We start from the raw sequence: 10,830 nt of genomic DNA on the forward strand, positions 1-10,830 counted from the left end.
TTGGGCGTCCCTTTGCGGTCTCGCCCCTTCTTCCGACCCCATCTGTCCTGTTATACAGCACTGTGGGGCTGAGTTCTGCTGCCAATATTGTGGTTGAATTGTTTTCCTTTGTTTCTGTTAATTTCTTTACCAGAAAGCCATATAATCTGGAGTGAAAAACTCGAGCACTAAATGGCTTTTAGTCCCCAAATGATGCACTTATTTCCGTCATTACTGTGAGGAGGGAAAGGACACTGGGCCAGGAGTCTCGGCCTGTAAAGTGTTTTGTTGGGTGAGGAGTGATATCACTACAGACTACAGATCTAGCGGCCAAAGATTAGTTGTATTTATGATTTGTAAAAGTAAAAATACGCCAATACTACAGTGTGAAGTCACCAGACTCCTTGAGTAGTCCTCGACACCATAGAGGTGTGTCTTGGAGAGCAAAACAAAATAAAAAGAAGCTATTAAACCCATGTAGAAAATACAGAAGTCTATGCCGGATAATACTGTACAGACCCCTCCAGACACCAACCGGGCACATTACTACCTTCTGCCCAATCAACAATGGTCTTGTTTTTTTCTTAAAGAGGATTATGGGAAAATAAATTCTTGAAATCACCCGTGATATTGATTGGTATTCCGGAGCTACTAAACTAAAACTAAAGCAAGACAATCTCTGAAGTAGTTATTAGTACTATTGTGTTTTTAAACTTATTCCTGAACCATTCCCTGAAATTTGAACTAGATAGTGGCCCTAGATAGTTGGATTGAAGTAATGCTTCTAATAATAAGTAGTACAAATAGCAGTATTTTAATTCTTAGACCAGTTTCAATTGGCAAATCCTCCCAAGAGAGGATTATATCATTCGCCATTTTCAGCAGTTCAGTATTTCCTTGTTTCTTTGGCTCCTCATTATATTTTTCACAGTCACTGAGACAGCCATTCTTTTCAGGGCACTTTGATCAAATGACATTGTCATACAAGCCTATCTTAACTGGCTCCTGCAGTGAACCATGCATTCTATCCGGTGTTCCAAATTAATTTAATTTATTTCTGGGTGATCCGAAAGGATGTCTTGCATATTTCCCTCCAGCTGTTTTTCCAGGGTATTCCGCAGAATCTGCAGAAACTCAGAGCCAGGTGATCCATTCAGTTCCGAGGCTGGCGGGCCGCGTTTATGGGATGCCGAGGAATACACGTCCAATTCTCCGCCACTCGAATGTCATCGTCCTTGTGCAAGTGGAAGAGGATGTATCGCGGCAGTCTTCGTCGTTGCCTTACACTGTTTTATCTGTCAGTTCAGGAAAGTTCTGTAGTGTATATGAGGGCCCTAGGTGTGATCGTTTCTTCAATCTGCACCCCGTCCCCCATTGTAGATGTTGTATTTTCTCCCACATCGGCGGCTTGAGTGATCTAGCCAAGATAACTGATGGCAATTTGTGGCTTGCTTTTAGTACTCTGAAGGAGAACTGAGTCCTGGTGATTTTCAATCCTTTTTTTTTCCGGCAAATTTGAAGTTTTGAGCCTACAGTAAGCTAATTGCTAATTCATTCTTCAATTGTAATATGTCATTTTCATGATTTCAGCATTTTTTTTCCATTTCAGTTTCATTTTAATCATGAGGTGTCCAGGAAGGCAGGAGCCAGAGATTGAAAAAACAAAATATTATAAATGTTGGTGTTTTGTTCCAGTTTGAATCCTGACATTTACTGGAGACCTCCAGATACAGTTTGGTTACAGTGTGGCAACATTATTCTTTATCTGCATAATATCTGCTTTATGAAAATCCTCTCATATAAAATACTAATGTGGCTTGGTGGATTAGTGGCTACGATTTGGGCCTGTTGTGATTCCTGACCCCAGACAGACATTACTCCTAATGAGCATCACCAGACTGGCAATTATATCTGCATGTTTCAGGGCCGGTCAGCGCAGTGACTCAGTGAGCAGCACTGTAACCTCACACCTCCGCAGTTACGGGCTAGTTTCATGACCTCGACTGTGAGCGTGCCACGTTCGCACGTTCTCCCCGTGATCAAACGTGTATACTCCTGCAGTGCAGAGACACAGCTTCGGCGAGCGTGACTCCGAATGGCTGGCGATGTGCGTGACTATGTACCCTGCAATATGCTAGCATTTCATTCCCAGGATTCACTCTGACCTGGTACCACATAAACAGTATGGAAGATGGATGGATGAATTAATTATCTTCATTGCAAACTTTCAGCTCAAGGAAGATTTCAGCCACCTGCACCTTATGGTTCCAGCGGATGCTGAATCCTCCTCCGTCATGGATCAGAATCTGCACATACAGCTGAGGAAAAAATGAAGAGACCATATTTTGAAACAAATCTGCATTTTTAAATCCTGCTTTAATTGTAGTTCTGCTGGCAGAAGGCTGTGCTAATCATTAGGCTGCTTCCAGGCTCAGCATTTCTAAGACAGCAGTACACAAGAGTAAGGTGAAGCAGGAGATACTGGGAACGACCAGAAACCAGCCAGGTAGAGGGTAGAAGCAACATTATGATGCAAGAGATGGCTGTTAACTTATCCGACAGATTCTCAGGCATTGTATGATGACATCAAGTGACCTTCAAAAGGAATGGGAAGCATTAAGCGCAGGTGTGAAGTGCACTGCTAGGACAGTTAATATCAGGCTCCTAGAAGCAGGACTGAAGTCTCATAAAGCAAGGAAGAAGCCCTTCACTAATGAGAAGCAGGGAAGAGCCAGACTGGAGTTTGATATATATATAAATATGTATGTATTTATCACAGATGCACAACCATAAATTGAGAAATGAGTGAAACGAAAAATTGTGCTGTGGTCTCTTAATTTTTTCCACAGCTGTGTATGTATGTAATTTTAGGGAGAAGACAAATAATGTTTTTATGCAAGTTGGTCAGAGATCTACATGACTGCATGAATAACAGGGTTTTTTTCACTACTGCTGTTGATAATTTATCAGTCACAAGAAGATTTCACACGATTCTCAGCGTGACTGTCGCAGCACATTAGAAGGGTTTTTTTACAAGGGCTGCCGCAAGCTTTCTGCTGCTCTGACGTTAGAGAAAACCACACGCGTAATCATTTCGTGTAAATATCCATTCGACGATGGCGCGGTTCCTGCATGCGGTTCCGTCTCTATCAGCGATACGGACTCGCCGGCCTGTTTTTCACATCATATTACCGCAAAAGAAAACTGGAAAAAATATGATACTTGGGAGGAAACTCGTATTGTTTCTATTTCATATTTGTTTTAATTTCGGCCTCTGTTTATAGGCGTGCTGCTGTACTGGTGGTTTCCTCATTAACAGGACTTGAAAGGTCCCTGTAAAAAAGCTATCGGTGGCTAGCTGACGTCTTTCGTAGCAGAGACAGCGCCTTCCCCGCGGCCTGTCCAGACCGCCATCCCTCTCCACCCCGCCCTTACCCCATGGAAGGTCAAAGTCGCCGTGTTTGCTCATTTCATCTCAGTGACAAAGTGGTGGGGTGTTTTTCATGGCTCAGTTGTGACAATGTGGGCCGGGGTGAGGCTGGGGAGCTCCTGAGATGTGAGCATGGTGCTCCCCGCTGCCCTGACAGTACCGTCTCAAACCTGAAAGGATTGGGTGCACTTAAACTGAGAAGTCAATGGAAACATTTCAGATGTCATGTACTTCCTGTATTTCCTGCAACTGATTCCCATCTTCACTTTTATCTCATTTTAACACCCACATCACCTTTTCTGGACTTTGCACATCCCTCTGGTTCTCTCCTGGATTCTTTTTTCTTCTTTGTTCTGACCCAGTGAGAAATGAAGCCGTCAAAATAAATGATTAAATACGGCGGGCTCGCCCACGGCCGGGCCAAGCCGAACCTGCTGCAGGATCCACGCTCGTGTGGCTATTGCTGTCCGCCAGTCCATGGTTCCTGGGGCCGGATCGCTGGCGCCGGCTATTTTAAATGCCCTGTTCACCCAGAAACTAGAAACCGCAACTAGGTTCCCCGTAACTGCAAAATAGGTGAAAGTAAAAAGGTATCATGATAGAGTCCTGCGGCCGTTTCGGTGCTTTGCACTCGTAGGTGCAAGTTCAGCCACTGTAGACTGACCGTCATTGTACTGGATGTTTACTCATGAAATGCTGAAAGACTGCATTAAAAAGGAAAATCTTTACTTTTATACATCCACCTGCCATGACGGTTTATCCAGTCCAGAGTCACAGGGGGCCTACACCCTATCCCAGGACACACAGGGTTCTAGGCTGGGGGTGCCAGTCCATCGCAGGGAGATGATTTAGTAACATCAATTCATTCAAGTTTGTGTTTTGGGTTTCGCAAGTGGAAATGGAAGTTGTGGTCAGGGACTTTTGAGCCCCCTGACAAAATGTCGCCTTGGGTCCCTTGCTTGGGTTGGCACTTTCCGTCTGAAAAGATACGGGTCCCTTGGTAGATTTTGTTAAGCGGGGGCCCCCTGAATCTGCCAGGGTGTCCGTGCCCCTCTGACACCCCCGGTAGTGGAAAAATCTCAGATGAGCCCAGAAAGAACATATAAAGTCTACACACACAGAGTCACAATCAGAACCTCAAAACGAGGAGGGGTGAGGCCACAGTCGTACCCACTGGGCATCCATGCCGTTCCCATCATAACTGCAACTACAACAGACATACTGTACATTCTTTGTCCTTTCCCATTTATATATGAATTATAAACTTGATTTATTTATTTACACGTTCTCACTCTGTTACGATGACAGTTAATCGGGAGAGATGAAGAGGCTTCATTCTAAAACATTTGGTTCATGCCCTGATCTGCCGGTCAGCGTGATTAAGAGTGCAGGATGATGTGATTAGCTGATTTATCGGGTGTTTTGCGCACGCGTACACGGCAGCATGCCGACACCCGCGTCACGTCCCCCGGCACCGCGAGGCGGTCTCTGAGGCTGTCCGCTCGCTAATTGCCCAAAGCCGCACACGGCTGACTCGTGATAAATACCGGGTCCGCCGGAAAAGCCCGAGTTCATTAGTCCCCGTTGCTAATCGGTTTGTCTCTCCGTCGCTTAGATTCATGCAGAGGCAGACGTGATGTTGCCCTCAGGTACTTCATAATTTATATCAACAGGGATCGCGGCGGCGTGGCGGAATCAGCACGCGTGTATTACAGAGCTAATGGATAATTTTCCACCGCGTGGTGTATAATAGCTTCCTGCGCGTCAGATGGGAATTGCCCCCTTCAGCGCGCCCCGATTGTTTCAAGCTACCGCGTAATCACGACATGCTCTGAACTCTGCAAATGAATGCACGTTTAGCCCCTAGTATTACATAGTATATATATACTTTTCCTATTATTATACAAAAGACCGGTTTAATAACTCATATTACTGTTTTCATATTATTTGTCTGGTACCTTTTATTAGAAGCTACTTTGCATGGTGATAGTAGGGTCTTCATTAACTAATTATTCACACACACTGTGTGTGCCTGCCCTGCCTGGGTTTGTGTAGTATGCATACAGTACAGTTCAAAAGTGCATTTCAAGTTGCACCGTAAAACATAACACGCATAGCTTATGTAGGCCTACAGCTATTTCCTGTATTCCTTTTGACTCCCTATTTAATGTAATTAGTGTTCAAAAAAATTACTTAAAAACAGATGATAACTGATTTAATACTAACATCAGTTTGATTAAATGAAGAAGCATTCATATAAATGGAAATGAAAGCAGTATGTTTGATGTTTTAATTGGGGCATTCGTTATTATTGACTGATTATTAAATTCACATTTTATTTATTGCTAAGCTATTAAAGGGATTATAGGAGCATGAAGTTTACTTTTGGATTTCCTAGCTTGAAGTTTATCTGAAAACATCACTCGGTCGTCAAATGCAGGAGAGGCGTGTGCCATCGTGTGCCAGGCTGGCACTCACTCGTGTGCCCTCGTGTGCCATCGTGTGCCAGCCTGGCACTCGTGTATGCGTTCCCCCAGCTCACCCTGGTGTTCGCCGCAGTGTGTGTGCCCTCCTGCCTACTCTCCTGTTTACCTGTGCATGTTGTTGTCCCTATAGAGGATGCTCCTGGTCCTCCCCCCTCCAAGCCCCCCCATCACCCTTGAGTAACGATGGCTGCTGGAGTTTGTGACTTCCAGCACACCCCAAATTCATCACCCACGCTGCACCCGGCCCGACTTCGTTATATTAATTACGCTTATTGTAAGAGTAATCATGGGGCCCATCAGTATCCATCATGGGGCTCTTTTTCACGTGACACTCGCTGGGATAAAGACTGGGCCCGCCAGTGAATAATCACAGCTCCACAGCCACCTGACACCGCGCCGGACTGTGCGGGGCGGTTCTGAATGCTCCCGGTCCCAGCCGCCGGATGGCCATCTATCTCTGGCGCCGCCGCCTGCCATCGCCATGACGACACCGGAACTGGGGCCGCGGAGGAAGCGGAAGGACCGTTAGCGGCCGAGATGGGGAGTTACAGGAAGCCATATCCAGGAGGGATGGCGTGTTTAACCTGAATCGGAGCCAGGATTTGAGACAGGCGTCTTAAAAAATGAAGCCACCTGAAAGTGAGACGTATTTTGAGCCATTAGTGCTCATCAGATTTGTAATACTGGACTCCAGGCTGTGATATGGAACTTAATTAAATGCCATTAGCTGCCTTTTAAAATGTTTTCTTCATGGCCAATTGGGTTAATGTCTGATCCTTGTCTCCGTTAATTGAGCGAAAACATATTGATCTGCTTCAGTGAGATGCAGTGTTTCTTCCCGGTGCCCTCGGACATTAGAGGCCATGTAAACAGCCTTACTCGTTTAGTTTAACGAGACTCGCGTTAAGGTCCTTCTCTGATCTGGATTCTCCTGCGCTTATGGCCAGCCCTCCCTATAGCTGTGTGTGTGTGTGTGTGTGTGTGTGTGTGTGTGTGTGTGTGCACAAGCAGGTACCTATCCTTATGGGAACAAAATGTCCCCATAACGTGATAAAAATCAGGTTTTTTTCCCCTTATGGGGACTGGTTTCCTGGTCCCCATAAGGGAAAACTCTATTTTATAAAAATTAGTGACTGCTATGAAAAAACTAAAAATGCAAAAACTCTTGTATTTTGTCTGGATACTTATGGTTATGGTTGTCATAGTTAGCGTTAGCATTTTTCCCAAAGAATTGAATGAGCGGTCCCCATAAGGATAGGTACTGTATACCCAACGTGTGTGTGTGGGTGTGTGTTTGCATTAGCATCTCTGCTGCCTGAGACATGGGTTAAGTAATATTCCTAATTACTGCAGCCTCTAAACTCTCCATCCATCTTCTCTACCACTTAGGAAACTGGGTTACCAAGAGGAAAACCACACAAACACGGAGAGAACATGCACCCCCCCCCCACACACACAGCCTTCTGAGGCCAGGAATCGAACCCACAACTGTGCAGGTGTGATACTACATTGCTAACCCCTGAGGCAGCAAAACATAGAACATAGGCCTGAAACATAGATATATAATTGCTAGATTGGTTTATGTCGATGAAGAATACAGAGTGCCCTATATCTGGTGATCATATTGGGCTCTTTGTTTCACCTAGACATCTATCCAGGCATCTGTTTTCTATACCTACTTATTTTACGGTCGCAGGTTTTCCCAAAATGCATTTCTTAGGCAAACCGCAGAAATGTGACATTCCAGCTCTTTAGATGGGTTGGGGACACGTCCCGACTTCACCACCTGCCGAGCCGCCCGTAGCTGACGCCGTGTGGTTCAAATGTGAACCACATTATGCACGAGGAGACGCAGATTTGGACGTAGGCGTCTGAGTAATTATACCGTACGTAGCTGGTGTGATGTGAATGTGAACAGCTGAAGTGACTCCTGTGTTTCGGGGGGGGGGGGGGGGGGGGGCTTGGAAAAGTCTCGGATGCTTTGTGTACCACTATAACCGAATGATTGTGATTGTGTTTGTGAATCTTGTATACCCCTGCTTTGTAAAAACATGGCAATAGATCTTATTTGCTTCAGTGTGATTTAATTTGCATTGAAAGAAAGGTATAATTGTGAGTGTATGTTAATTTGTTTTTGACCCGCAATAAACTGGCATCCCATCTAGGGTATACCCCAACCTTGTGCCCTGTGATCCACACCCCCCCCCCCACCTTGACCAAGACACGATGGATGGATGGATAGATGGATGGATGAAAATTAGTATTACATATAGGTTTAACTAATGGTGAGAAAAAGAAGAGAATTTCAGATCAGACAAGAGGAAAAGAAACCAAGTGGTGAGAGAAGAGGACGGGGGGTTTTCCAGTATCTATCACCGCGGAACGCCCTGCGACGGAGCGGAGCGGAGCGCTGGCCTCCTGTGGGTCCGGAATGATGGGATAGCGAGTACCCTGTCACACCTAATGCAGCCCTCTCATCCACACAGCTGAATCTTCATCGGCGCCCCGCTGCAGACGCTTATTCACCATTAGGTCGCCGTTCCATTCACAGAAATGCTCCCATCCCAGGACGCCAAGCTATAAAAACAGATAAATACGCAGGCGTTGTTATTTATAAACAGGCCGTCTCTGCCTCAGTTCCTATTGGTGTGACAAATGGCTCTGTGTCTTCGCTACGGAACGGCAGGTTCTGCTGATCCAAGTGCCCCTCCCTACCCTCCCCCCACCCACTTTAGCAACCTGCCAGGGTGGGCTGTCAGATTCTGAAAATTTTGTGATGATGTTGTGATGAGTTTTTACCCTCATATCTTGGTATCTCCCCAAAAAGTATTTTTTCTGAAGGACACTTTTCTGCTATTGCGACTTGGTACCTCCTACTGAAGGTATTTTTCTGAAGGACACTTTTCTGATATTTTGAGTTGGTATCTCCCAAAGAAGGTATTTTTCTGAAGGACACTTTTCTGATATTTTGAGTTGGTATCTCCCAAATCAAGCATTTTTCTGAAGGACACTTTTCTGATATTTTGAGTTGGTATCTCCCAAATCAAGCATTTTTCTGAATGCCACTTTACTACAATCAATTTAAGGTGCTACATACTGTCTTTTATATCTTGAATCTAATACCTTAACCTCTACCCACCTCTTACAGTCCTTAGGAAGCCAGTCAGTTTCGGTATGGATACCACATCTTAAATTCTCCTACTTGCCTCTATGATATGTTCTATATTCATGATGAACCAATAGCAGCTGGGCATCTCTTGTCAATGATGTTAATATCTTTGAGATCCTAGAGTAGCTTACTGTTTAGGTTACATTTTGTTTAGCATCCTGGTTATTATCTGGGAAGGTAGTGTACTATACTACTATACTACAGTCTTTGTAGGGAGCACAATACACTCCTCCTGCAATTTTGGTTATCATTTCATCACAATATAATCCAGTAAATCTTAGTTATTATCTTGAAAGGTAGCAGCCAAAAGCTCATGTGGCATCCTAGGCAAGCTTCACCATTTGCACCCCCCCCCCCCCCCACCAAGGCTGTTGGTTAAAGTTGTTGGTTTGGCACCCCCACAGAAGATGCCATACTCAGCAGTTTCCCATGTTGCTCTTGCCAAGATCTGCCACTAATGCCTCCTTTCATAACGTCTAAGCCCAGTGGTTGTTGGTTCATATCCCAGGTGGGATACTGCCACAGTAAACTTCATTGTGTCTAAGCTGGATTACTCTGATGTCCAAAAGTATAGCAGTGTTTTTCCCCCACACACATCCAGAAATCATGCTAAGGCATCATGCACGTAACTCCTGAATAATCGTCTTTCCACTATAGAAGTGGGTGTGGAATTTCTTCCATAAAGTGATTCCCTTGCGTGTTGCAGTATCTGATATCACTCATTAATGTTGCCGGAGCCCATCTGAGGGATGGTATGCGACTGGGTGTAGGGAGACCAGGCCTCCAGAACATTCCTGCAGTGATCATTAAAAACTCCACTCGTATACTCATCAGGCCAACATAATCGCCTCTTTGTGAGTGTGTGTCCGTGTGCCTGTGTTCCAATCAGCCTGGATTATCTAGAGTAATAAACAATAATTATGTTTCGACTTCGTACTTGGCAGTGCCGAGTGTCTCCCCTTCAAGTCTCTTGCCGATTGGGCGCTGGCTGAGGCGGGGCGGGGCGGTTTGTTCGACGCCGTCACCCTCGGGTCGGGCTGGCCTGTGGACGCAGGGAAACGTGTCCGTCAATCATGCTCGTTAAATGGGGCCATAATCATCATTGACACACTAATGATTAAAATGAATAAAAGCCATTAAGGGGAGCCATTTTGAGTTATTAAAAGTTTCGCTTGGTTTGCAACACAATCCTTCATCTTACTTTATGATGCGACCCTCCGCCATTTATCCAACTGTGGCCATTAATTCCCCATGAGCTCCATGGTCCTGCAGAGTCCACGGCCCGTGAGGAATTGATTTCTCTGCCGGCTTTCCATTTGGAACGACTCGCACGGAGCACCCGGCCATTGTGTCGTTGTAAATTTCTTCCTGACAGTCTGATCAAAGCTATCCAGAATCAGTGCCTTTGTCCCCCACCTATGAAGCCCAACCCCCAGCCCTTATTTTCTGTGTCTCTTTGGTATGAAGCTGATTCTGTCTCTTTGGTAGTGGAGGCGGCATCTGTCTGATCTGGCCTGTTACAAGCCACCGGGAGACGGAGGGAGACGCCAGGGGTCACATGATTGCAGGGCGAGCCCATAAAATTTCCATTAACCTCCGGAGAGCTAAGTGCTGTATTGTTATCCACCAGGCAGGAATTACAAACAGAGCGTCACCATAAACTCAATACCCCCCCCCCCCCCCAGCCACTGTCTCCTCCCCATCCAGATATTCCCTGGACCCCGTCCCACAGAGAAGTTTCCGAAGCTGGAGTTTCCTGAACCCTG

The sequence above is a fragment of the Paramormyrops kingsleyae genome, chromosome 23 (genome assembly GCF_048594095.1).
Source record: "Paramormyrops kingsleyae isolate MSU_618 chromosome 23, PKINGS_0.4, whole genome shotgun sequence".
In the NCBI taxonomy this organism is placed as follows: Eukaryota; Metazoa; Chordata; class Actinopteri; order Osteoglossiformes; family Mormyridae; genus Paramormyrops; species Paramormyrops kingsleyae.